General features: G+C 39.7%; 2 protein-coding genes across 9 annotated transcripts in view; both read right to left on the reverse strand.

Annotated features, from left to right (window-relative positions):
- Nucleotides 1-27,188, reverse strand: part of LOC143673735 (cytosolic carboxypeptidase 1-like) — a 295,645-nt gene that overhangs the window by 85,040 nt on the left and 183,417 nt on the right. The window lies entirely within an intron of this gene.
- Nucleotides 1-27,188, reverse strand: part of LOC143673734 (cytosolic carboxypeptidase 1-like) — a 108,327-nt gene that overhangs the window by 78,876 nt on the left and 2,263 nt on the right. For 6 of the 7 annotated variants that reach the window (XR_013170573.1, XR_013170569.1, XR_013170566.1 and 3 more), the window contains exon 2: nt 12,583-12,647. The gene's annotated coding sequence lies outside the window, so the exon portion shown is untranslated. Of the gene's footprint in view, nt 1-12,582; nt 12,648-16,196; nt 16,265-27,188 lie in introns of those variants that run through there. The other variant, XR_013170568.1, reaches the window with a different exon arrangement.

Here is a 27,188-nt window from a genome sequence, read left to right on the forward strand (position 1 = left end):
CCAACCACTCTTGAAGGCAGTTTGGTGGTTCCTGAGGAAGCTAACTATAGAATTGCCATATGATCCAGCAATACCATTGGTAGGTATCTATTAAGAGGACGTGAGGGCAATGAAACAAAAGGACAATTGCACACCAATACTTAGAGTGAATTATTTACAAATGCCGAGATGGAAACAGCCCAAATGTCCATCAACAGATGAGTGGCTAAACAAGCTGCGGTATTTACATACTATGGAATATTACACAGCTATAAGAAAATGAAGTCATGAAGCATGTAAAAATGTGGATGAACCTTGAGGACATTATCCTGAGTGAAATTAGCCAGAAACAAAAGGACAAATATGTATTGTCCCACTGAGATGAATTAACATTAATGTGTGAACCTGGAGAATTGAAATTAAGAACACAGCTTATGATGGTCATTTCCAGAAACTCTGGGCATTTACGTGACACCTGCAACTCAGAGTTAGAGCTCTGAAGCTTTGAAAATCAGCAGTACCCCATATAGGAACAGTCCAAACAGCTGAAAAAATGATCAGACTTGGAGATATGAAGGAAGCTGATTTGGACAGGACTAAAGTATATCAGAATACAGGATAAAGAATGTTATCATCTGTGGCAGTTTGAAAGTATTAAAGTCATGTGTCATGGTTAGGGACAGGTGTCAACTTGGCCAAGTTGTGGTACCTGTTCATCTGATTGGGCAAGCACTGGCCTGTCTGTTGCAATGAGGACATTTCATAGGATTAGGTCATGATCACGTCAGCTACATCCACAGCTGATTCCATTTGTAATCAGCCAAAGGGGAGTGTCTTCTGCAATTAGTGATGCTAAATGCAATCATGGGAAGCCTTTTAAGGAGGACTCAGAGGAGACAGGTTCCATTCCTGCTTTGGCTGGTGAGCCTCTCCTGTGGAGTTCATCCGGGCCATCCATTGGAGTCGTCGGCTTCGCAGCCTGCCCTGTGGATTTTGGACTCTGCGTTCCTACGGTCACGTGAGACACTTTCATAAATTTTATATTTGCAAGTGTTCCCTGTTGATTCTGTTTCTCTAGAGAACCCTAACTAATACATCTTGGTACCAGGAGTGGTTCTTAAGGAACAGAATCTTAAAAATGGGTTTTTATGAATGGTTTTCTACTCTGACTGGGCTCAGAGACACTAAGGACTCTGATTCCCGTAATCAGAATGACACTCCCAATCCATGGACTGAGTTGGCAAAGGAGATAGTCAAAATATCATCATTCGATTCTCCTAAGGCTTCGCTTGTATGAAGCCAGACTTTGGGGGATAATGTTTTTGACACCTTTACAGAGTTTTGTAGAAATAAGAGTTATAGAGATGTTGGTTGGTTGTTGTTAGATACACTGTCTACATTAAAGGGTGAAAGGGATGGGCTTAAAGCTTCAAACAAGAAGCTTAAGTGCCGTCTGAAAGATGTAGAGGTTTCTATGAGTATCCTGAAGGAAAATTTTATTTCCTGTAGCCATAGACTTGAGATCTCTAAAAATCAGACTCAGAATCTTATTGTTAGAGTAGCAACTTTACAACGTAAACTGAAATCTCAGTCTTGCATGGTGTCTGCCGTTAAAGTGAGGGCATTGATTGGAAAGGAGTGGGACCCTGAAAAATGGGATGGTGACATATGGATTGATAATGATGTTGGGGGTGAGGTTGAAACCCTAGACCATGCTGAGCCTTCTTTAGATAACCCTGTAATAGTCTGCCCTGAGGACATAGCCACCCCACCTCCAGCCTGCCTTGAGGAATTGGCCACCCAACCTCCTCCTGAAGGGATTAGCCCTAGAGTTATTAATCCTGTTTCACCAGATGAAACTGCAAATGAAGACCCTGAAGCAAATGGCTTGGAAGATATTTCTAATTCTTTTCATGACCCACCCCCACCACCCTTCATTTCTTCTAGACCTATAACTAGACTAAAGTCCCAATAGGCCCCTAAAGGTGAGGTATAAAGTATCACACATGAGGAGGTACGTTATACTCCAAAAGAACTGTGTGAGTTTTCCAATTCATATAGACAGAAATCAGGGGAATATGTGTGGCAATGGATTTTAAGAGTGTGGGATAATGGTGGGAGGAATATAAGGCTGGATCAGGCTGAATTTATTGATATGGGCCCACTAAGCAGAGATTCTGCATTCAATGTTATAGCTAGAGCAGTTAGAAAAGGTGTTAACAGCTTGTTTGGGTGGTTGGTTGAAACATGGATCAAAAGGTGGCCAACATTACCTGAGGTTGAAATGCCAGAACTGCCCTGGTATAATGTAGATGAGGGGATCCAGAGGCTTAGAGAGATTGGGATGTTAGAGTGGATTTATCATGCAAAGCCTGCTCTTACACCCCAGGAATGTCCAGAGGATGCACCTGTTACCAGAACAGTGAGAAATAAGTTTGTGAGACTAGCACCATCATCCCTCAAGAGCTCTGTGGTTGCACTTCTCTGTAGGTCAGATATTACTGTAGGAACTGCTGTCACTGAGCTGGAATCCTAAACACAATGGGGATGACAGGATCCCGAGTTGGCAGAAGCCAGGTGGCAGCACTTAATCACCAAAGACAGGGTAGACGCGGGTATTATAATAGACAACAAACTCAAAGGAGGCATCAAAATTATATGACACGCAGAGATTTGTGGCATTGGCTAGTAAATCATGGGGTGCCTAGAAATACAATAGAAGGGCAGTCTACTAAATTCTTGTTGGAGCTGTATAAACAAAAGAGTTCTAGGTCAAGGGAACAGAAGTCTAACCTGAATTACAAAAACACAGAGTCACGGCCCCTTAATCAATTTCCAGACTTGAAACAGTTTACAGACCCTGAGCCCCTTGAATGAAGGGGAGGCCAGGTCCCTATGGGGGAGAAACCTGTTACACCACCACAAATTTATACTGTTAACCTTCCTCTAAGTCTTCCCCAAGGAGACCGACGGCCTTTTACCAGGGTAACTGTGCACTGGGGAAAAGGAAATGATCAGATATTTCGGGGATTATTAGACACTGGTTCAGAAGTGACATTAATTCCAGGGGACCCAAAACGTCACTCTGGACCACCAGTCAGAGTGGGGGCTTATGGAGGCCAGGTGATCAATGGAGTTTTAGCTCAGGTCCATCTCACAGTGGGTCCAGTGGGCCCCCGGACCCATCCTGTAGTTATTTCCCCAGTTCCGGAATGTATAATTGGCATAAACATACTGAGCAACTGGCAGAATCCCCACGTTGGTTCTCTAACTCGTGCAGTGAGGGCTATTATGGTGGGAAAGGCCAAGTGGAAGCCACTAGAACTGCCCCTACCAAGCAAAATAGTAAATCAAAAGCAATACCGTATTCCTGGAGGGATTGCAGAGATTACTGCCACTCTTAAGGACTTGAAAGATGCAGGGGTGGTGATTCCCACCACATCCCCGTTCAACTCTCCTATTTGGCCTGTGCAGAAAACAGATGGGTCTTGGAGAATGACAGTGGATTATCGTAAGCTCAACCAGGTGGTAACTCCAATTGCAGCTGCTGTTCCAGATGTAGTATCATTGCTTGAGCAAATCAATACATTCCCTGGTACCTGGTATGCAGCTATTGATCTGGCAAATGCTTTTTTTCTCAATAGCTATTAGTAAGGACCACCAGAAACAGTTTGCTTTCAGCTGGCAAGGTCAGCAATATACTTTCACTGTCCTACCTCAGGGGTATATCAACTCTCCAGCCCTATGTCATAATCTTGTTTGCAGAGACCTTGATCGTTTCTCCCTCCCACAAGACATCACACTGGTCCATTATATTGATGATATCATGTTGATTGGACCTAGTGAGCAAGAAGTAGCAACTACTCTAGATTTACTGGTAAGGCATGTGCATGTCAGAGGATGGGAGATAAATCCAACAAAAACACAGGGGCCTTCCACCTCAGTAAAATTTCTAGGTGTCCGGTGGTGTGGGGCATGTCGAGATATCCCTTCTAAGGTGAGGGATAAATTGCTGCATCTGGCCCCTCCCACAACCAAAAAAGAGGCACAACGCCTAGTTGGTCTTTTGGATTTTGGCGACAACATATTCCTCATTTGGGTGTGCTACTCTGGCCCATTTATCGAGTGACCAGAAAAGCTGCTAATTTTGAGTGGGGACCTGAACAAGAGGAGGCTCTGCAACAGGTCCAGGCTGCTGTGCAAGCTGCTCTGCCACTTGGGCCATATGATCCAGCAGATCCAATGGTGCTGGAAGTGTCAGTGGCAAATAGAGATGCTGTCTGGAGCCTTTGGCAGGCCCCTATAGGAGAATCACAATGCAGACCCTTAGGATTTTGGAGCAAAGCCTTACCATCTGCTGCAGATAACTACTCTCCTTTTGAGAAACAGCTTTTGGCCTGCTACTGGGCCTTAGTAGAGACTGAACGCTTAACCATGGGCCACCAAGTTACCATGAGACCTGAGTTGCCTATCATGAGTCGGGTGTTGTCTGACCCACCAAGCCATAAAGTTGGGCGTGCACAGCAGCACTCTATTGTAAAGTGGAAATGGTACATACGAGATAGAGCCAGAGCAGGTCCTGAAGGCACAAGTAAGTTACATGAAGAAGTGGCACAAATGCCCATGGTTTCCACTCCTGCTGCCACATTACCTTCTCTTTCCCAGACTAGAGCTATGGCCTCTTGGGGAGTTCCTTACAGTGAATTGACTGAGGAAGAGAAAACTCGGGCCTGGTTTACAGATGGTTCAGCACGATATGCGGGTACCACCCGAAAGTGGACAGCTGCATCATTACAACCCCTTTCTGGGGTGTCCTTGAAGGACAGTGGTGAGGGGAAATCCTCCCAGTGGGCAGAACTTCGAGCAGTGCACCTGGTTGTTCATTTTGCTTGGAAGGAAAACTGGCCAGAGGTGCGTTTGTATACTGACTCATGGGCTGTTGCTAATGGTTTGGCTGGATGGTCAGGGACTTGGAAAGACCATAATTGGAAAATTGGTGACAAAGAGGTCTGGGGAAGAAGTATGTGGATAGACCTTTCTGAGTGGGCTAAAAACATGAAGATATTTGTGTCCCATGTGAATGCACACCAGAGGGTGACTTCAGCAGAGGAGGATTTTAATAATCAAGTGGATAAGATGACCTGTTCTATGGATACCAGTCAGCCTCTTTCCCCAGCAACTCCTGTTATTGCCCAATGGGCTCATGAACAAAGTGGTCATGGTGGTAGGGATGGAGGTTATGCATGGGCTCAGCAACATGGACTTCCACTCACCAAGGCTGACTTGGCTACAGCCACTGCTGAGTGCCCAATCTGCCAGCAGCAGAGACCCACACTCAGCCCCAGATATGGCACCATTCCCCGAGGTGACCAGCCAGCTACATGGTGGCAGGTTGATTACATTGGACCACTCCCTTCATGGAAGGGGCAGCGATTTGTTCTAACTGGAATAGACACATACTCTGGATATGGGTTTGCTTTCCCTGCACGCAATGCTTCTGCCAAAACTACTATCCGTGGGCTTACAGAATGCCTTATCCATCGTCATGGTATTCCACATAGCATTGCTTCGGATCAAGGAACACACTTCACAGCAAATGAAGTGCGGGAATGGGCACATGCTCATGGAATTCTCTGGTCTTACCATGTTCCCCATCATCCAGAAGCAGCTGGATTGATAGAACGGTGGAATGGCCTTTTGAAAACTCAATTACGGTGCCAACTAGCTGGCAAAAACTTGAAAGGCTGGGGTAATGTTCTCCAGGAAGCTGTGTATGCTCTGAATCAGCGTCCACTGTATGGTGCTGTTTCTCCCATAGCCAGGATCCATGGGTCCAGGAACCAAGGGGTGGAAATGGGAGTGGTACCACTCACTATTACTCCTAGTGATCCACTAGGAAAATTTTTGCTTCCTGTCCCTGCTACCCTGAGTTCTGCTGGTCTACAGGTTTTAGTTCCAAAACAGGGTGTGCTTTCTCCAGGAGAAACAACAGTGATACCACTGAACTGGAAGTTAAGATTGCCACCTGGCCACTTTGGGCTACTTATGCCTCTGGATCAACACACCAAGAAGGGGATTACATTATTGTCTGGGGTAATTGACCCTGACTATCAGAAGGAAGTAGGACTGCAACTACATAATGGAGGTAAAGAAGAGTTTTCTTGGAATATAGGAGATCCCCTGGGACGTCTATTAGTACTGCCATGCCCTGTGATTAAAATCAATGGAAAACTGCAACAACACAATCCAGGCAGGACCACTAATGGCTCTGAGACTTCAGGAATGAAGGTTTGGGTCACCCCACCAGGCAAAGAACCACGGCCAGCTGAAGTGCTTGCTGAGGGGAAAGGGAACATGGAATGGGTAGTGGAAGAAGGTAGTGATAAATATGAACTTCGACCACGTGATCAGTTACAGAAACGAGGACTGGAATGCTGTTTTGTTTGTGTTATACTATTTAAGTTGTAAGATATTAAGTTTAAGAATGAATGTTGCCCAAGGATTTGCACCCTATTCTGGAGAGATTTAATGTGTTTCCAGTTATATGCAGGACAGTTGAGTATTGTCAGGTAGAAGAAAAAATGTGTGCTTATTTTGTTTTCATTTGGAAATTAAGTATGGTCTAAGGTATAGGTGCCAAGTTGACAAGGGGTGGACTGTCATGGTTAGGGACAGGTGTCAACTTGGCCAAGTTGTGGTACCTGTTCATCTGATTGGGCAAGCACTGGCCTGTCTGTTGCAATGAGGACATTTCACAGGATTAGGTCATGATCACGTCAGCTACATCCACAGCTGATTCCATTTGTAATCAGCCAAAGGGGAGTGTCTTCTGCAATTAGTGATGCTAAATGCAATCATGGGAAGCCTTTTAAGGAGGACTCAGAGGAGACAGGTTCCATTCCTGCTTTGGCTGGTGAGCCTCTCCTGTGGAGTTCATCCAGGCCATCCATTGGAGTCATCGGCTTCGCAGCCTGCCCTGTGGATTTTGGACTCTGCGTTCCTATGGTCACGTGAGACACTTTCATAAATTTTATATTTGCAAGTGTTCCCTGTTGATTCTGTTTCTCTAGAGAACCCTAACTAATACATCACGTTTTAATCCTGATCCAATCTTAAGGGAGCAGCCATTTCTTTTAATCCATTTAGTACTGTAGGTTGGAAATTTGATTAGAATTTCTCCAGGGAGATGTGGCACACTCAATTATGGGTATTAACATTGATTAAATGGAGATAGACTCCACCCATTCCAGGTGGGCTTACTGGAATCCTTTCAAAGAAGAAATGTTTTGGAGAGTGAAAACAACAGAAATGCTAAAAAGGACAGAGCCTAGAGAAAGGAACGAAGCCTCAGAGCCGACAGAAACTTCACAGCAGAGCTGAAATAGATGCTGACACATGGAGAACAGAGACAAGGATGTCTGGAGATGCTTGGAGCCCAGCAGACACTGCCATGAAACGTTAAGCAAGCCAGAACCTGGAGAAAGTCAAGGGAAGCCAAGAGACAAAAGCCAGCCCTGGAGAAGTAAAATGAGGGTTGAAAGCACTGGAGCCCAAGAGCAACAGACCAATGTACCTTTCCAGCTGACAGAGGTGTTGTGGATGCATCAGCCTTCCTTGAATTAAGATATTTTCCCTGCATGCCTTAGTTTGGACACTCACTTCCTTAGAACTGTACATTTGTAACTTTTAAATTAAATTCCCCTATACCAAAGACGTTCCATTTCTAGTATATCACATTCCAGTAGCTAGCAAACCAACATACAGCACGTATTTTAAAACTTCAACTTCTGTGTGAGATTAAAGGGAGAGATGTTTATTGGGTGCAAAATTTATATTTTGTGTAGCACATTTCCTAACTTGTATGTTCAGCTTAGCTGAACACCAGAAGAACATGGAATCTTGAATACAGTGTGAGATTTTGTTGGTTTGTCTATGTTAGTGTGATGCCCCAATAAATCTCAGAGTAATTAGGGCAGTGAATAAAGAAGTATTTGCAAAGTCCCCTTGGGGGAATGGGAAAGAAGGAAGAAATATTCAACTTCTGCAATTGGAGAATTTCTGATATTCTTGCAATTAATGGAGATAACCAAATCAATAGGCTGAGTCCTCAATCTTGGGGTTTGCTATTATAAAAATTATTCCTGCAAAGGATAGGCTAAGTCTACTTAAAATTAGGCCTAAGAGTCAATCCCAAAGAATCCCTTTTGCTGCTCAGATGTGGCCTCTCTAAACCAACTCTGCAGGTGAACTCACTCCCCTCTCTCCTACATGGGACATGACTCCCAGGGGTATAAATCTCCCTGGTAACATGGGATAGTAATCCTGGGATGAGCCAGGACCCAGCATCAAGGGATTGAGAAAGCCTTCTTGACCAAGAGGGGTGTGCATGAACCTGTTCTGAATCCCAGAAAATCCAAGTTATTTAATCCTCATTCAATATTGCTGGGAGAGCAGATCATGATTGTTTCCATGCAGATATGACCAGCCCATCTGTGGGTGGTATCTGTTTCTTGTTTGGTTGGTTGGTTGGTTTTGTGTGTGTGTTTTTTTTTGTATGCTGCATGGTGAGGTCACATTTCAGGTGGTAACTTTTGATTAGATGGTTTCCGTGGAGATGTGTCTCCACTCATTCAAGATGGGGCTGCATACTGGAGCCGTTTAAGTGGGAATCTACTTGGAAAAAGGTAGAGAGCCACGGGAGCCTAGCCAGAGACCTCTGGAGATGAAGAAGGAAAACACCCCTGGGGGAGCTTCATGAAACAAGAAGCAGGGAGAGAAAACTAGCAGACTTTGCCATGTACCCTTCCAGCTGAGAGAGAAACCCAGAAGTGCACAGTTCTTTCCTGAGTCAAAGTAATATCTTGTTGGTGCCTTAATGGACATTTTCATACCTTGCCTTTAATTTGGATATCTTCACAGGCTTAGGCCTTAAACTTGCAACTTAATAAATTCCCCTTTTTAAAAGCCATTCTGTTTCTGCTATATCACATTCTGGCAGTGTAAGCAAGAACAAGGGGGTTAGAAAATGAGACAAAATAAAGTTTCAGTGGCTGAGAGATTTCAAAGTCAAGAGGTTATCCCAGAGGTTATTCTTATGCATTATACAGATATGCCTTTCCAGTTTATGGTGCATTGAAGTGGCTAGCAAGAAGTACCTGAAATTGTTGAGCTATGTTCCAGTAGCCTTGATTCTTGAAGATGATTGTATAATGATATAATGTTTACAGTGTGACTGTGTAATTGTGAAAACCTTGTGTATGATGTTCCTTTTATCCAGGGTATGGACAGATGAGTAAAAAAATATGGCTTAAAAAATAAATAAGTAAATAATAGGGGGGACAAAGGGTAAAATAAATTGGGTAGGTGGAAATACTAGTAGTCAATGAGAGGGAGGAGTAAACTGTATGGCATGTGTGCCGGTTTGAAAGGATTCATGTACCCCAGAAAATCCATGTTTTAATCCTAATCAATCTTGTGGGAACAATGGTTTCTTCTAATCCCTATAGAGTACTACAGGCTGGGCACTTGATTAGGTTATCTCAATGGAGATGTGGCTCAATGAATTGTAGGTATTTAACTTGAGTAGATGGAGACATGTCTCCACCCATTCTACCTGGGTCTTAATTAGTTTACTGGAATCCTACAAAAGAGTAGGCATTTTGGAGAGTCCGTTTTGAGAATGAGGAGGGGGCCACAGAACCATGACAGAAGGACAAGAAAATGACAGAGTCTACCAGCCAGCAACCTTTGGAGATGAAGAAAGAAAACACCTCCCAGGGAGCTTCATGAAATAAGACGCCTGGAAAGAAAGCTAGCAGATGCTACCATGTTTGCTATGTGCCCTTCCAGCTGAAAAAGAAACACTAAACATCATCAGTCTTTTTGAACCAAGGTATCTTTCCCTGGATGCCTTCGATGGACATTTCTATAGACTTGTTTTAATTTGGACAATTTCACAGCCTTAGAACTATAAATTAGCAACTTATTAAATTCCCCTTTATAAAGCTGTTCTATTTCTAGTATACCACATTCCAGCAGCTAGCTAACTAGTAACCGTATGTATGAGCTTTTTCTTTTTCTTCTTTTTATTTATTTTTCTGGAGTCATGCAAATGTTCTAAAAAATGATCATGGTGATAAATACACAATTACATGATGATGTTTTGAATCACTGATTGTACACCATGTATGGAATGTATGTGTGTGAAGATTTCTCAATAAAAACATTAAAAAACAGATTAGGGCTTGTTAAAACTTTTTAAAACACACTGAACACTCGTTTTCTGCAGAGCATTGTACTGTTATATTTAAGCTTCTTTCCTATTCTCACATATTTTGTATCAAGCTACGTACATAAAAGGCATTTAATATACTTCATGGCTGTGAAATAAACCTAAGAAGGACAAAACAAGAAATAACTCAGAAAGTGCATCTACAGAAGCCTCTGAAGACATGCAAAGTACACAATAAATGTTATGCCTTGATCAAGTCTGATTACAGGAAAAAAAACTTTAAGACAATACCTAGAAGTATTATTTTTTTCCCTCCTCAGAACCCTCAAAGACATTTTCCTGAGTTCTCAAACACAATCAGTAATGACTGCCGGATGATAAAAAGGGAAAAGAAAGATTTTGACCCTTTCCTATCTAAGTACACTTTATTGTATTCACCTTTCTTCATAGCAGCATGTCGTAAGTATTACTAGAAATTATAATTTCCTCTAGTCAGTCTAAAACAACAAAAACATTTAACAAATTTCCAAAGAAATCTACTTCAGGAGGAAAAAATTAAAACTGACCTTAGGAGCCAGAAGTTTTCAAACTATAGGAGACTTTATATTCTTATAAACAATTACCTAGAAACTTTAATCCATAAGAACAGCATTACTTGTTTGACTTAAACTGAAAAATAAGGGTAGTACTCTTTTATAACCCAAAACAATGCCTATTTCCTTTCATAAAGAAATATCACAAGTGCTTGGACAATAAAATCTGTTTGAACAATATTTGTATTTGGACATGCAAAATTTGTTACAATGTATTATATGCATTACATACATAATGTATACATAAAAATGGAAAACCTAATTTGCTGGTTTGAAACTGTTATATACCCTAGAAAAGCCATGTTCTTCTAATTAAATCTTGTGGGTGCAGACCTATGGTAGGGGGAACCTTCTAATTAGACTGTTTCCATGGAGATGTGACCCATCCAATTCAAGGAGGGTCTTAATGCTTTTATTGGAATCCTCTATGAATAGAATAGAAGTCAAAAAACAGAGAGAGTGCTCAGGGCTGAGCTTTGAAGAAACAAACTGCGAAAAAGATGAAACCCAGAGTTTGCCCCAGAGAAGCTAAGAGAGGACCCACAGATGCTCAGAAAGGGAAAATATCCCAATACAGGCCAGAAAGACTTGTAGGAACTAAGAGGGCCATTCTGAAAAACAGCCAGGAGAGAAAGGCCAGCAGAGGTTGCCATGTGCCTTCCCATGTGACAAAGAAACCCTGATGCCATTGGCTTTTGAGTGAAGGTATCCTCATATTGATGCCCTAATTTGGATATCTTCACATATTTAGAACTGTAAATCTGTAACCTAATAAACCACCTTTGTAAAAGCCAATCCATCATTCCGGCAGATTTAGCAAACTGAAACATCTAAGAATTAAAAAAAAAATCTTATCTAAATAAACTGTGTGTATACATCTCATTATAAAACAGATTTGAAGCATATCTATAAATGCAGAGCTGCATATATATAAGCAAAAATAAAATACTACTATAAGCAGAAACTTTCATTTTTTGATTAATAAGTTATGATTTACTGGGTTGGCCAGGCATTATTTAATCTTCGCAACTTTGTCAACACAGCATTATCATTAAACTTATTTTACAGATGACAAAATTGAGGATTAACAAGGTTAAGCAATTTGTTCAAGCATATATACCTAGCAAAATTCCAAAATGAAATCAATAAAATCTGTCTGCTATTTTAAGTGAAAGGGTCCAAAGTAATACCAATCTTAAGACATATTTTTAGCACTTACAAGCTTTAACAGAGATTACATAAGGTGCTTTAACTCAGGAATCAGGAAAAGTTTCCTGCAAAGGGCCACACAATACATATTTTAGGCACTGTAGACCATACAGTCTCTGTCACAACTATTCAACTCAGCTGCTGTAGTGCAAAAGCAGACAGAGAACATGTAAATGGATAAATATGGCTATATCTTTCTTTTATTTTGATTTTCTTATAAATAATAAAACCTGATATACCCTGAAATTTGAATTTAATACAATCTTCATGTGTCAAAAATATTATTTTTTTGGTTTTTGCAAGCATTTAAAAATGTAAAAATGATTCTTAACTCATGGGCCACACTAAAATAGGAACTGGGTTAGATTTGGTCACTGGGTCACAGTTTGATGATTCCTGCTTTAACTGGAAAGTTAAACATGAAAAACATATTAATACAATACAAATACACTATTATTTAAGCACAAATAATATTTTTAACTAACGACTTTCAAATAATCATTTCATGTATCATTTCTATAATTTACATATATTGTTATACATTCTGTAATTTATACATATACACAGTACCTTTTCTCTGGTATCATTTTTAATTTGCTCATCTTAAGTTACTTCATCTCACCATTGCAGATAACCTAAAAGAAAAATGTTAACATAAAAAAGTTAAACACTTATGCAATGGCTTTCAATATATTAAATGTCATAGAAGCCATGCAACTAATGAATATAATTAATGATAATGAACTTTATACTTAATAATTCTTAAAATGGCAAATTTTGTTATGTATACTTTTTTTTTTTTTGCATGGGCAGGCACTGGGAATTGAACCCAGGTCTCTGGCATGGCAGGTGAGAACTCTGCCACTGAGCCACTGTGGTCTGCCCTGTTATGTATACATTTTGTTGCAACTTAAAAAAAAAAAACAACATACAACTGAAAGTTCTTGATTACAGGCAACACAAGATAAGCCTGGAAACCAAAAGAGAACATTTCAATTGTATGTGCTTCTGGCAGAACACTTAAATATGTAACGTGTAACTAAAATCAGCAAATGAAACATTATCAAAATCCTAGAGTTACAAAAATGCAGATAACTAACATAGCACAGTTTACAATATAGTGTGAAGATCTCTTTTGAGACAATTCAAACTATCCTTCCTTTTCTCTGGTAGCATACTTTTTAAATACTAAACCCACTAAAGCATCCTATGACGATTACTGTACTTACTGTCCACCATTCAAATACTAGTCTAATACTTGAAAGTATGTATGACTATTATATAGGAGAACATTTTTAAATGCATAATAAATTGTTTAGAGAGAGTAAAAAGCTCATATAAAATTTTATTTAATGCACTTAATGTACTTTTCAATCAAACAGGTTTCATCTTTAAAAAGTACATTCTACATTTTAAAATAATCTTAAATCTTAATTCACAAAATGTTTATAATTTTTCAGATTAATTTTGCAACTATTAAACAAAAACACCTTTGAATACCTTTTAATTTTATATATCAATGATTACTGAAGGAGAATTTTATGGTATCACTAAAAGTGAAAAATTACTGCCAATCCAACCAACTAATCAAAAAACCATACAATATTTAGTAATAGTATATTTAAAGGACAAAAGAGGTGCAAAAGAGCAGACTTCAAATTCTTATACTTAACAGAATTAGAAGATACAGATGTTCTGGACTTTTTCTTCAAATACAAAGACCTTTTACTTCAACAAAATACACCCATGATCCTTTTTCATTTTTCCTATCACCTCAATTTTTTAAAAAGTAAACATATTAAGATTTCTGTGTAAAAAGCACATGAACTGTTTTTAAAGTTTTAAATGAGAAATTTTAAATGTTACTATTCTTTTTTCACCTAACTTTTTTTAAAAAATTACTTCAAAGCCAAAACTAAGTCCCAATTTCCAAAGTAATTTAGAATCATTATATATTCAAAGGGGAAAAGTCCTATGTGCTTTCAAAAGTATTGCTGCCAGCAAGTCATTTTACTGGTGTGACAATTTCTAAAGCTACATTAACAGCATATCTCATGAATCTTTCGCTGTTAATTTTTTACAGTTGACACACTTGAAAATATTAACATTCAGTGTTGCTTCCTATTGAAATGGAGCTCGAAGGATATTAAGGAATGATGAGAAAAAAAGAAAGGAAGAAAGAAAGAAAAAGACACAGATGGGCTCAGGGGGTCTGAAGCTTGAGTTTCCTTCAGGCAGACTTCAGACAACTTTATTCTCAACCAGATCCTAGTTATATACCACAGGATGTCAATAGATATGCAGGCATTTCCTGAGGGAGCAAGATTCTTATCTCACCGTGTTCTTCATACTTAACAAAACTGTTTTGGGTAAACATTCTCTTCCTCCCAGACTGCTCTACATAACAATCTCCACAGTTTACCGCCGCCATCCTGAGGCCAGCAGTTTGCAACAAATTCTGTAGGTCTTTAAACTCTTGGCTTCTACAATTCAGTACTTATATCATAGGAAACCTTATTTCAGGATATAAGAAATAATTCAGACATCCAGCTCACTCAGGATAACACAGGCATTTCTCTCCCCTCCCTCCCAGAACTGATTTAAAGTAGATAGTAAAGAAGGAATATTATGTTTAGCTTCATAGTGGCAAAAAAGAAATCTAAGGAGGGGAGGAGGAGATCATAAGAAACTTCATTAAGAGTAAGGAGAAGCGGGGCAGGCCATGGTGGCTCAGCGGCAAGAATGCTTGCCTGCCATGCCAGAGGACCCGGGTTCGTTTCCTGGTGCCTGCCCATGTAAAAAGAAATAAATAAAAAAAATGATTCTCTTGTGACATTTGCCCCCCACCCTTTTTAAAAAAAAAAAAAAAGAGTAAGGAGAAGGGGAGCCACTCAGCACAGAAGAAACCCAGGAAGGTCAGGACTCAGAAATGTGAAAGCATGTAGGAAGAGACTGAGAAACAGAGCCAACACGTTTTATAATTCCAAACAACTTCCCGTGGCCTCAATACCTCTATACCCCATCACTGTGGAAAATGCTCAAACAGACAAACATCTAACCTGGGGAAAACATTCAGAGAACTCTCCACTAAATAAACTGACAAACCCAAATGAATCTGCTTTCTGGGATTTAAAGTCCTTTAGAAAAAAGTCAGTTCTCAATCCCATCATCTTGAGACTAAGCCACTTTCTCCCATGTATAGCCTCAGAGTCCACTTTTTGCTGACTTTTTTATTGCTAAAGTCTAAAGCCAGAGCTCCACAGAGTAAAGGGAAAATCTTCTCCCTGCTGTGACAGTTTGTGCTCACTACAGTACAGTGTAACAGAAAGAGCAAACACCTAGTAGTAGAAGTGTTGGATTTCATCAAGTTCAAGGTATTGCCAGGCAAGTGTGGCAAAGTAAAGGAGGGGCAAAAAAGTTAACAGCATATATGAGCTGGTCATGGAATATAAGAATAATGTACTCACTCCTCTTCACTGGATCATTTTCATCATCATATAATCACACTGTTATTTCCTATCTCTTAGAAGAAAAAAAAATTCTTGCTCCACCTCCCCAATATAGCTATTGCCTCATTTCTCTCCTTAAAGAGTTGTTAATACCCACTGTCAAGAATTCCTCTCTTCTGAGCAGAGAATAAACAAATATTTGCATAGTCCCCTTGGGGGGCTGACAAGAAAGGAGGAGATATTCAACTTCCCCATCTGGGGAATTTCTGATATTCTCACAAGCAGTGGGGAGAACCAATTCAACAGACTGAGCCCTCAATCTTGGGGCTCAATCCGATAAAGCTTATTCCTGCAAAGGACAGGCTAAGCCTACTTATAATAATACCTAAGAGTCATCACCAGAAACCCTCTTTTCTTGCTCAGGAGTGACCTTTCTCTCTAAGACAACTCGGCAAGTGAATTCACTGCCCTTTCCCCTAGTGGGTCATGACTCCCAGGAGAATAAATCTCCCTAACTACATGAAACATGATTCTCAGGGATGAGCCAGGACAGCATCATGGGATTGAGAAAGACTTCCTGACCAAAAGCAGGAAGAGAGGAATGAGATAAAATAAAGCCTCAGAGGCTGACAGATTTCAATCACAGTCAAGAAGTTGTCTTAGAGGTTATTCTTATACATTATATAGATATCCATTTTTAGTTTACAGTATATTGGAGTGGCTAGAAAGAAGTACCTGAAACTGTTGAACTGTATTCTAGTAGCCTTGATTCTTGAAGAGGACTGTATAACTATATAGCTTTTACATTATGACCATGTGATTGTGAAAATCCTGTGTCTGATGCTCCTTTTATCTAGGGTATGGACAGATGAGTAAAAAAAATAAGGACAAATATAAGTAACAGAGGGGGATTAGGGGTTTTAAAAAATGGGGTAGATTACAAATACTAGTGGTAATGAGAGGGAGGGGTAAGGGATATAGGGTATATGAGTTCTTTCACCCAACATTCAATCTACCAGGAAGTCCTAATAGCTGTACTTTGTAAATACATCCACAATCTGATCACTTCACCACACCTACTACTATCACCTGGTCCAAGCCATTGTTGTCACTAATCTCCCCCTGGGCTGGTTATAATCTGTTCTGTACCCCAGAAAAGCCATATTCTATTAATTCTAATCTTACTGTGTGGGGGCAGACCTACTGTTTGGATAGAACATTTTGATTTGGTTGTTTCCATGGTGATGTGGTCTACTCAATTGTGGGCGTGACCTTTTGATTAGATTATTTCCATGGAGGATTGGTCCCACCTATTTAAGTTGGGTCTTAATTTACTAGAGTCCTTAAAAGAGCTGACACAGGGAAATATTTGAGTAAAAACTCAGACACAGATACTTGGAGATGCACAGAACGTCAACAGAGATGCTTGGAGAGATGTTAGAAACCACAACCCAGCAAGGTTCACCCTGTACCTTTCCATGAGATGCTAAGCAAGCCAGAACCTGGAGAAAGCTGATACAGAGTAGCTACGTGAGGGCCCACAGATGCTCAGAGAGGAAGCCACTAGAATCAGAAACAAAGAAACAAACCAGAGCAAGAACCTCAGGTATCAGCCATAGGCCTTCCCAGCTGACAAGAAATCTCAGATGCCATTTGGCCATTCTTTGGAATCAAAATATCTTTCCTGAGTATTTGCAAAGTCCCCTTCAGGAAATGGTGAGAACGAGGGAAAATTCAACCTCCCCAAGGTGAATTCTTGATATTCTCCCAAGCAGGGGGGACAACCAAAACTATAGGCTGAGCCCCCAGTCTTGGGGTTTGTTCATATGAAACTTAACTCCACGATAGGTCAAGCCTACTTAAAATTAGGCCTAACAGTCACCCCCAAGACAACCTCTTCTGCTACTCAGATGTGGCCTCTCTCTCCAGCCAATGCAACAAGCAAACTCACCACCCTCCCCCTGTCTACATGGACTTGACTCCCAGGGGTGTGGACCTTCCTGGCAATGTGGGACAGAAATCCTAGAATGAGCTGAGACTCAGCACAAGGGATTGAGAAAACCTTCTCCACCAAAAGGGGGAAAAGTGAAATGAGACAAATTGTCAATGGCTGAGAGATTCCAAACAGCAGAAGGTTATCCTGGAGGTTATTCTTATGCATTAAGTAGATAACACCTTGTTATTTCAGATGTAATGGAGAGGAGGAGGGAACTGCCTGAAAATGTAGAGCTGTGTTCCAGTAGCCATGTTTCTTGATGATGATTGCATAATGATACAGCTTTCACAATGTGACTGTGTGACTGTGAAAACCTTGTGTTGATGCTCCTTTATTTACCTTGTCAGTAGATGAGTAGACCATATAGAATAAAAATAAATAATAGGGGGAACAAATGTTAAAATAAATTTAGTTTGAAATGCTAGTGATCAATGAAAGGGAGGGGTAAGGGGCATAGTATATAATAAATTTTTTTTCTGTTTTTGTTGTGTTTTTCTGTTGTCTTTTTATTTCTTTTTCTGAATTGATGCAAATATTCTAAGAAATGATTATGATGATGAATGTGCAACTATGTGATGATATTGTGAATTACTGATTATAAATGTAGAACAGAGTGATCATGTGCTAAGAATGTTTGTGTTTCTCGTCATATTTTTTAATTTAAAAATTAATAAAAAAATTTTTTTTTAAATATCTTTCTTGGATGCCTTAGCTGCAACATTTTTATGGTCTTAGAACTTCCAGTTTGCTAACTGCCAGAATACAATACACCATAAACAGAATGGCTTTTAAAAAGGGGAATTTAATCAGATGCTAGTTTACAGTTCCAAGGCCGAGAAAATGTCCCAATTAAAACAAGTCTATAGAAATGTACAATCTAAGGCATCCGGGGAAAGATACCTTGGTTCAAGAAGGCCAATGAAATTCATGGTTTCTCTCTCAAGTGAGAAGGTACATGGTGAACACAGTCAGAGTTTCTCTCTTATCTGGAAAGGCACATGTTGAACACGGTGCATGTTCCTCTCTCATCTGGAAGGGTACATGGCAAACATGGCATCATCTGCTAGCTTCTTCTCCTGGCTTCTTGTTTCATGAAGCTGCCCGAGAGACTTTTTCCATCTTCATCTCCAAAGGCTGCTGGCTGGTGGACTCTTCTCATGGTTATGTCGTTCTGCTCTGCTCTCTCTGAATCTCCCACTCTCTAAAATGTTTCCTCTTCTATAGGACTTCAGAAACTAATCAAAACTCACCCAAATGGGTGGAGACATGCCTCTACCTAATCCACTTTAACAACCACTCTTCATTAAATCACATCTCCAGGGAGATGATCTCATTACATTTCAAACACATAATACTGAATAGGGATTCGAAGAAGTGGCTGCCTTTACAAAATGGGATTAGGATTAAAACATGGCTTTTCTAGGGTACATACATCATTTCAAACCAGCACAGAATAAACTTATGACTTAATTAATCCCCTTTATTAAAGCCAATCCATTTCTGGAATATTGCATTCCAGCAGCTTGAACAAACCAAAACTGATTTAAACATATTTTGGTACCAGAGAAGTGGGATGCTGTGGTTTGCAAAAACCAAACTTGATGGAAAGGCTTTTGAAATGGATAAGGGGAAGAATCTGGAAGAGTTCTGAGGAGCTTGACAGAGAAGGCCTAGAATGCTTTTAAGAGACTGTTGATAGAAATATGGACATTAAAGATACTTCTGATGAGGGCTTAGAAATGAGCAATGCATCATTGCAAACTGGAAGAAAGGCAACTTGTTTTAAACTTGCAGAGAATTTGGCAAAATTGAGTCCTGGTGCTAGATGGAAGGGAGATTTTGAAAGCAACCAGCTAGGATATCTAGTTGAGGAAATCTTCAAACTAAATATGGAAATGTAGCCTGACTTCTTCTTGTAGCTTAGATTAAAATCCAACAGGAAAGCGATAAGTTAAGAACTGAACTCTTGGGTACAAAATAGCCAGAAATTGATGGTCTGAAAAGTTCTGAGTTTTCAGAAACAGGGACCCCAGCAGCAGTAGCAATTGCACATATGAGGATTGAACCAAACATGGAACCAGTCAGCCAAGTCAGGACAAGCCAGGATTGGAGATGGGAGTTATCCAGAAAAGATCTGTGTTAAGTCCTATTGTCTGATGGCTTTAACCCCTGTATAGTGCATGCTAAACCAAGATATTTTTTGTGAGATCTGTATAAATGGAACCACTGCCAATCTGGACTAAAAGGCACAAACTGAAGGAAAAAAAAAAAACCATTCACAGTAAAACCATGGAAGCTAAGGTCTGAAGCCAAGAAATCTCGGACCAGAAGAAAGGACCTGCACATCCACATGGAAAGGGTGAGTTTACCCTGGAGGTAGGGGACCGGCAGAAGAGTTTCATCTCCTTGAGCCTCAGAGAAAGTAGAGCATATTCCTGGAGCACTGGGCAGAGCCTCACTGCCACTCCAGTGATCTGAGAGGGTTGAGCATGTGCCTCAGAGACAGAAGAGAGTCAGAGTGCTGCACCAATGCTTGCGAGGGGGTGTTGAAAAAAGGTGGTCTCCCCAATGTTACCCTAGATTGCAAGCATCATTCCCACATGGGAGAGAACAGGACCACTGCAGAAACCCTTGTAAAGAGTAGGACTGCTCCTCTTCCAAGCCCTGAGGATGATAAAGGGCCCGCAGACTTTGAAATCTAAGGGAGTCTGCCCTGCAGTTTTCTGGAAATGTTTGGGTCCAATGACCTGCTTTCCTTCCAATTTCTCCCTATGGCAATGGGAATGTTCATCCTATGATTACCCTTCCATTGTGTACAGGAAGCAGACAACTTGTTCTAAGCTTCACAGGTCCACAGCCAGAAGAGAATTTTGCCTTAGGACAAATCATGCCTGTGGCTTATTTTGATGAGATTTTGTACTATTTCTGACTTTCTATTATTACCGAAATAGTTGAAGTCTTTTGTGATATTGTGAAACAATAAATATATTTTGTATATGGAAAGAACATGCCCTTTGGGGGTTCAGAGGGTGTAATGTGCTGGTTTGAAACTGAGGGTGGAATGTGCTGGTTTTCTGTTCTGTTAAAAAAAAACAGGAAAGTCATGCTCTTTTACTCCTAATCCAATCTTGTGGGGTAGACCTACCTTCAGAGGTAGAACCATGGAGACTAGAGGCTGCTGTCAAAAAGCCTTAGGCCAGGAGATTGGGACCACCCAAGTACTTAGAAAGGGTGAGTTTGCCCTGAAGGGAGAGGGTGGGCCTTCCACCTTATTGCAGTGGAAGAGCCGTTTCACCTCAGGCCTTGAAGGAGGTGGAACACATTCCTTGGGGATTGGGGAGAGCCTGGCTGCCACCACAAGGAGAGGCTGAGCATGTGCCTCAGAGATGGCAGAGAGCCAGGTACAGCCCCAATACTTGGAGAGGGTGGATCCAAGAAAAAAGTGGGTCTCCCCAATGTCCGCCAAGGAGAGAGGCAGGTGGCTGTATAGACCCTTAGAAAGGGTGAGACTGCCTCTTTCTAAAGCCCTGAAGATCAATGACTCTCAGACTTTGAAATCTAATTGACTTTATCCTGCAGGTTTCCAAAACTGCTTGGGTCCAGTTCCTTCCAATTTCTCCCTATGGAAATATGAATATGTATCCTTTGACTGTCTCTCCTTTGTATGTTGACAGGAACTGACTTATTCTGAGTTTTACAGACCTAGAGTTATAAGAGAATTCTGCCTTAGAACAGACCATGCTGTAGCTGACTTTGATGAGATTTTGCACCGTGTCTGACTTTGTGTTGCATTAATATTTGGTACTGAGATGTTTTAAGGCTTTCTGATATTGTGATGGGATGAATGTACTTTGTATATGGGAAAAACACATCATTTTTAGGGGCCAGAGAATGGAATATGCTGGTTTGAAAGGATTATGTACCCTAGAAAAGCCATGCTTTAATTCTGAAATACCTTGTAGAGGCATTTCTTTTAATCCCTATGCAGTACTGTAGGTTGGAAACTTGATTAGATTATCTCCCACTGAGATGAGGCACATCCAACTGTGGGTATTAAACTTTGATTAAGGGAGATGTGACTCTACCCATTCTAATTGGGTCTTAATTAATTTACTGAAATCCTTTAAAAGAGGAAACATTTTGGGAGATCCATGAGAACCACAAGAGGCCATGGCACCATGTTCACCATGTGCCTTTCCAGTTGAGAGAGAAACCCTGAACTTCATCAGCCTTCTTGAGTGAAGGTACTTTAATTTGGACATTTTTATAGACTTGCTTTAATTGGAACATTTTCACAGCCTTAGAACTGTAAATTTGCAACTTAATAAATGCCCCTTTTTAGAAGCCATTCTGTTTCTGGGATATCACATCCCAGCAGCTAGCAAATTAGAACAAACATATATACAAAAAGAAAAGCAACACATTTCAAAGCAAAGCACAACAATTAATTGAAGAACAGATTTCAGAGTTTCATATGAGTTACAATTTCACAATTTTATGTTTTACTACTAGCTGTTCCAAGACACTGGAGATTAAAAGAAGTATCAATACAATGACTCAGTAATTATATTCATTTGCTAAACCCTACCTTCTCTGTGGAACTAACCGCACCATCTCCTTTAATCTTTCTCCCAGTCTTTTGGGTTATTTGGGCTATGCTCATTTCAACTTTTTCATGTTGGAAGTCATGTTAATAATATGGGGTTTAGAGGATGGAACTAACTGATGTTCTGGAGAGGCTGGCCTCTCAGTGTTTCAGGATCTATCTGGCCTAGGAAGCCATTTGAAAGTTGTAGGTTTCTTAAAGGTAACTAGATTCCTAGTGCATGGAATCTTCATAGAATCTGGTTGAGAACATTTGATTAGATTATTTCTGCAGAGGTTTGGCTCTGTACATTTCAGGTGGGTCTTAATGAACTTAATGAACACCTCATGATAAAAGGAGCTACGAGAGTTCTCTTGGGGGCAATGGGAACCATTGTGGTCCATTCAGATTGGTCAATCCTACTAACAACTCTAGATATCAACACTGAGCCTAATTCTTCTATATCTGCTGCCACTAATAACCTTCTTCCAGCTAAGCCAGTCTCCATAAAACCGGGAGTAACCCATACATTTCTTCAAACCCATGGGCCACCTCCCGCCTCAAGTTAAACAAAATACCATATTAGTAATACCACCAAAGAAAAAGAGCTATCTACTTATCAAGTCTTACTTAAGGAATGCCAAAGATAATTAATGTGCACTCAATATTATACTCAAGATGCCCATAATTGGTGCATGTAAATCAAGACTGTGATCATACAGAGCAAATACCAAAAGCCTTTAGGATCAGAGATAAAATTATAGCTCTTACTGACTGGTAGGATGATAACAAACATAAACCCTTCCAATAATACATGCCTTTACAAATAAAGGTCTCTTTCCCTATCAATTACAATGATGCCCTCCCTCCTCAATACAAACTTCACTTACTACAGGAGAAAGGAACTGTACCAAATGGTCAATGATACATTGCCATAGACATTCTCTTTACCTACTATTCTAGTTTGCTAGCTGCCAGAATGTGATATACCAGAAACAGAATGGCTTTTTTTAAAAAAGGGAATTTAATAAGTTGCTAGTTGACAGTTCTAAGGGTGAGAAAATGTCCCAATTAAAGCAGTCTATAAAAATGTCCACTCTAAGGCATCAGGGAAAGATACCCTGGTTCAAGAAGACCGATGAAGTTCAGGGTTTCTCTCTCAACTGGAAAGGCACATAGCAAACATGGTGACATCTCCTTGCTTTCACTCCAGGCTTCTTATTTCATGAAGCTTTCCCAGGAGCAGATTTCTTCTTTATCTCCAAAGGTCTCTGGTGGTGTGGGCTGCTTGTTTCATGGTTCTCTTGTCATTCTCAAAAAGAGACTCTCTCCAAAATGCTTTCTCTTTTAAAGGATTACAGTAAACTAATCAAGACCCTCATGGAATGGGTAGAGTCACATTTCCCTCTGTTCAAAAGTTCACACCCACCATTGGGTGAGTCAAACCTCTGTGGAGACAATCTAATCAAGTTTCCAACATACAGTACTGACTAGGGATTAAAAGAAACAGTTTTTCCCACAAGACTGATTAGGATTAAAACACGGCTTTCCTAGTATACATAAATCCTTTCAAACCGGGACACCCACTAAACAATGTTTTCAGGAATTGTCACACATATAACATAATAACACCAGCACTAAAGCATGCCAAAAGACTCAGGACCTACAACCAGCATGGGAATTCTTCCCTGATAGGTCAAGAATTTCATTTTTCCCAATATCAATCACAGACTTCACAAAACACTCAAGAGAAATGGCTTTGAAACAATTAAAATACTGCCGGCCCACAATTAATAATCATAGCTATTGGATGCTCCAACAAAGGCAATTCTTATGAAATGCAAATTAAAAGGGAAACCTAACTTCACTTTCCATGGATGAGTCGCCTCCCAATCTGATACCAACATACTTACCATTACAACAAAACCTGCCAAGCTTACCCAGAAGTAAACTAAGTAAGTTTGAAGTTCCCAAGTTCTGGCTAGACCTTAGGAAATATTTGAAGGGGATTGCCCTCCTTCAAGGGTTTCCTTAAAAAACACTTATACACCTTACAGAAGACAGAAGCAACAATGAGAAACCTAATAGCAAAATTAACCTGGGAAGAAATATATTGGTGTTATCACACCACCCTCTCCCAGGGCCACCCAAAGTCCATCAAGGCTAGATAGTCACCTCGGGAAAAAAATTCCCCAAGAATAAAGACGATGGAATAAATATTGCCTAGGGTAGGTCAAGGGGAAGACTGATTGGGGAAGTCATTTGATTCCCAAACAGGACCACCTTATAGGCCCAATTGGCTCCCAGTGCTCCTTGTATATTCTGTGTTCCTATGAAAGTAAGTTTGTGTGGCATAGTGCAATTCCAGGTGGTGTTAGTTGGGCCATACAATGTTAGAAATCCAAGTTGTCCTGTTCCATTTTGTGCTATTTGTGGTAAACACCTTTACAAAAGCAACAATGGTTCAAACAACATTCAAAAGATATAAGTACAAATTACAGTCATCTGACAAATAAAGGCAATGTTTTAAATGACTACTGGAATCTCAAAATAAACAGAATAAAGCTCTTCCATTAAAACATGAACTACAACGCAGTGTGATAGTGGCTCAGTGGCAGAATTCTTGCCTACCATGCCACAGACCCAGGTTCGATTCCCAGTGCCTGTCCTCGCACAAAAAAAAAAAAAAAAGGAATAGAGTGTAGAAACTCAGGCAGCAAGTTACTTAGTAGCAGAACTTACTGCTCAGAAAAGGGAGTCACAGCATTGATGAGACTCTAATAAAGCCAATGTGAAATTACACAGAATAAAATGTTTACACAATATGTAGGAGAAATTGAAAGAGATTCTACAGTATAATACCAGTAAGATGAGTCAACATATTGACATCACTTGATGCTAAAGACCTATGACTAAAGGAAAAAACAACAGTTTTTCTGTCTAGACTGATGTATAAACAGACCTCACCAACATTATTCTATAATATTTAAAAATTTTTAAAAATGATGATAAAGTCAATAAAACTTTTTCTGCAGACCTAAGCAAGCAAAGGACAGCATATTTAATGTATGTCTTCCTATCTGGAAACAAAAAAGGTCTATCTTGTAGGAATCACATTGGCATCTCGTGCTAAGAGTGACCCATGGTTCCATTCGAATGGTGCTCTTGTTTAAAACAAAACAAAACAAACAAATAAACAAAAAAATCTGACTTCACAATGGCCTGTTTTCTTCACAGAAAAGTACCCAAAGCTTGGAGAGATGAAATGAAAAAGAAAGTTTTGTTTAAAGCTACAAAAAAAAACAATAAATTTTATTAACTAAGATCTGGTATACTAAAATTTGTTTAAAGAACTGTGTGAAAACCCAAACAAAGAGCCAAAAAATCTCCTGTGACATAGAGAAAATCAGTGCTTGTCAGAGGAAGAATTCTCTGAGATGAAGGTGAATTTCAGGAGCACTTTCAAAGCAACTGCAGGCCAGATTTCTGCTAAGGACTTTGGAAATGAACAGCTATTGAAACCAGTCAACTTAACAAATATCTCTCATCACATGAAACAGCTGAACAAGACTCTGCTCTACAAGGCCACAGAGAAAATATTTTAGATTTTCTACAAGATTCTTGGTAAAATATCAAGAAGTCATGTGGTAAAAAGTAATCTTCAAATGTTTCCACTGCTGTTTGAACTTAAGTGAGGAAGGATCATTGCAAATCTCAAAGACTTGCTGACCAGGAAGAACAAAATTGAACAAAATAGTACAGTATTCTCTCTGTCTTTGCAAACAGGTGCAAAACTGGGTAAGAAAACTTCTCTCTGACTCTTCTACTCAGGCTAAGAAGATGACATCAAGAAGGAAAAATATACACTCAAGATGAGATTTAACGATCTCCTCCTGAAAAAGTTCTGGATTTCTGTGAAACACTACTGTCCTATGCCAATCATAGGAGAGTAATGGAATTTTGCTGCAGGTTTTTAACTTCCCATGTGCACAACCAAGCATCAAGAACCTTTTTTAGGAAGCATCAAACCTTGATGCTTCCTAAAACAGCATCAAGAACAAGGTAGAAATCATCTTGTGTCAGCTTAATATGAAATCTGTACGTAGTTATCTACAAATTCAACGGAGTGAAAACAGGTTAACTGGAGGTTATTCTTACACATTTTACAGATATCCCCCTTTTAGTTTAGGTGTATTAGAGAGGCTAGTGGGAAGTGCCTGTGTTCCACTCGCCATGTTTCATGAAGATGATTGTATAACGATATAGCTTTTGCAATGTGACTGTGTAATTGTGAAAATTTTGTGTCTGATGCTCATTTTATCTACAGCATGGACAGATGAGTAAAAAATATGGCTTAAAAACAAATAATAGGGGAAACAAATGTTAAAATAAATTGGTAGATGGAAATACTAGTGGTCAATGAGAGGAAGGGGTAAGGGGTATGGTATGTATGAGTTTTTTTCTTTTTTCTTTTCATTTCTTTTTCTGGAGTGATGCAAATGTTCTAAGAAATGATCACTGGGGTGGGCGATGGTGGCTTAGCAGGCAGAGCTCTGGCCTGCCATGCCAGAGACCGGGTTCAATTCCCGGTGCCTGCCCTTGCCAAAAAAAAAAAAAAAAAGGATCAATGATGAATATACAACTATGTGATGATATTGTGAGCCACTGATTGTATACCATGTATGGAATGTTTGTACACTAAGAATGCTTGTGTTTGCATGTTAATTATCAATAAAAATAGTAAAAATAAATAAAAAACATAAAAAAATAGAAGTAACTATAATTGTTTTCATTTTAGTTTAACTGCTGTCATTTAATTGATGCTACATTTGATGTTTTTATTGAACTTTGTTATTTTTATAATGTCTAGGAAAGTATTTTAGATATACATATGCTTAGTATAGACAAACTGAACAATACCATTTCATTGAATCCTCTGGAATTAGACACTGTCCTACTATTGTGTTTTAGTTGAAAAAAGGTCTACCAGTTGTTTTGTTTATGGAAGTCTTAGTCTGTTTGGTGTTTGGATTTTGTTTTGATTTGGTTTGCTTTTGGAAAATAAAGCTCTCAGAAATCATCATTTTAAATATTCTAAATTTAAAAAAAAAGAACACCTAGGGCATTATTTAAGATTTTACAAAGA

This window comes from Tamandua tetradactyla, chromosome 2 (genome assembly GCF_023851605.1).
Source record: "Tamandua tetradactyla isolate mTamTet1 chromosome 2, mTamTet1.pri, whole genome shotgun sequence".
Taxonomy (NCBI): Eukaryota; Metazoa; Chordata; class Mammalia; order Pilosa; family Myrmecophagidae; genus Tamandua; species Tamandua tetradactyla.